Genomic DNA, 862 nt, shown 5'->3' with positions numbered 1-862 from the left:
ACATTCAGAAGTCAAAGTATTGCCACCACATCAAAATAATTAATCTGTTATAAAATTCAAAATTCATGTAATTCTTCTCTTTTTCAATTAAGAACATTTTTCATTTAAGAAAGGTGATGGATTCATAGGACATTCATAACTTTAAGGCATAGACACTAATACACTAATGATCACAAGACACAAACATAGATAACATAAGCACTAAAATTCAAAAAACAAGAAAGTAAAGAACAAGGAAATTAAGGAACGGGTCCACCTTAGTGATGGCGGCTCTTTCTTCCTCTTGAAGATCCTATGGAGTGCTTGAGCTCCTCAATGTCTCTTCCTTGTCTTTGTTGCTCCTCCCTCATGATTCTTTGGTCTTCTCTAATTTCATGGAGGAGGATGGAGTGTTCTTAGTGCTCCACATGGAGGAGGATGGAATGTTCTTGGTGCTCCACCCTTAGTTGTCCCATGTTGGAACTCAATTCTCCTAGGGAGGTGTTGATTTGCTCCCAAAAGTTTTGTGGAGGAAAGTGCATCCCTTGAGGCATCTCAGGGATTTGATGATGAGAGGGGTCTCTTGTTTGCTCCATCCTCTTCTTAGTAATGGGCTTGAGGTCATGCCTTCTTAGTTGACTGGCTTCCTTCTTGAGTTTCTCTTCCAATGAGCGCCCTCTTCACAAACGACTGTGAGGACTTGGTCCAACCTTTGATCAAAGTTGACCCTTTTTGAGTTTGGAAGGGATCTCGGGGATCACCTTCTTCAAGGCCACAACTTCATAGAAGTGGTCTTGATGCACCCTTGAGATGAATCTCTCCATCTCCCATGACTCGGAGGTAGAAGTTTTTGCCTTCCCTTTCCTCTTTCTAGAGGTTTCTC

Source organism: Arachis duranensis, chromosome 7 (genome assembly GCF_000817695.3).
Source record: "Arachis duranensis cultivar V14167 chromosome 7, aradu.V14167.gnm2.J7QH, whole genome shotgun sequence".
NCBI lineage: Eukaryota > Viridiplantae > Streptophyta > Magnoliopsida > Fabales > Fabaceae > Arachis > Arachis duranensis.
The sequence above is the reverse complement of the archived record's forward strand: the minus strand, read 5'-3'. Positions refer to the sequence as shown.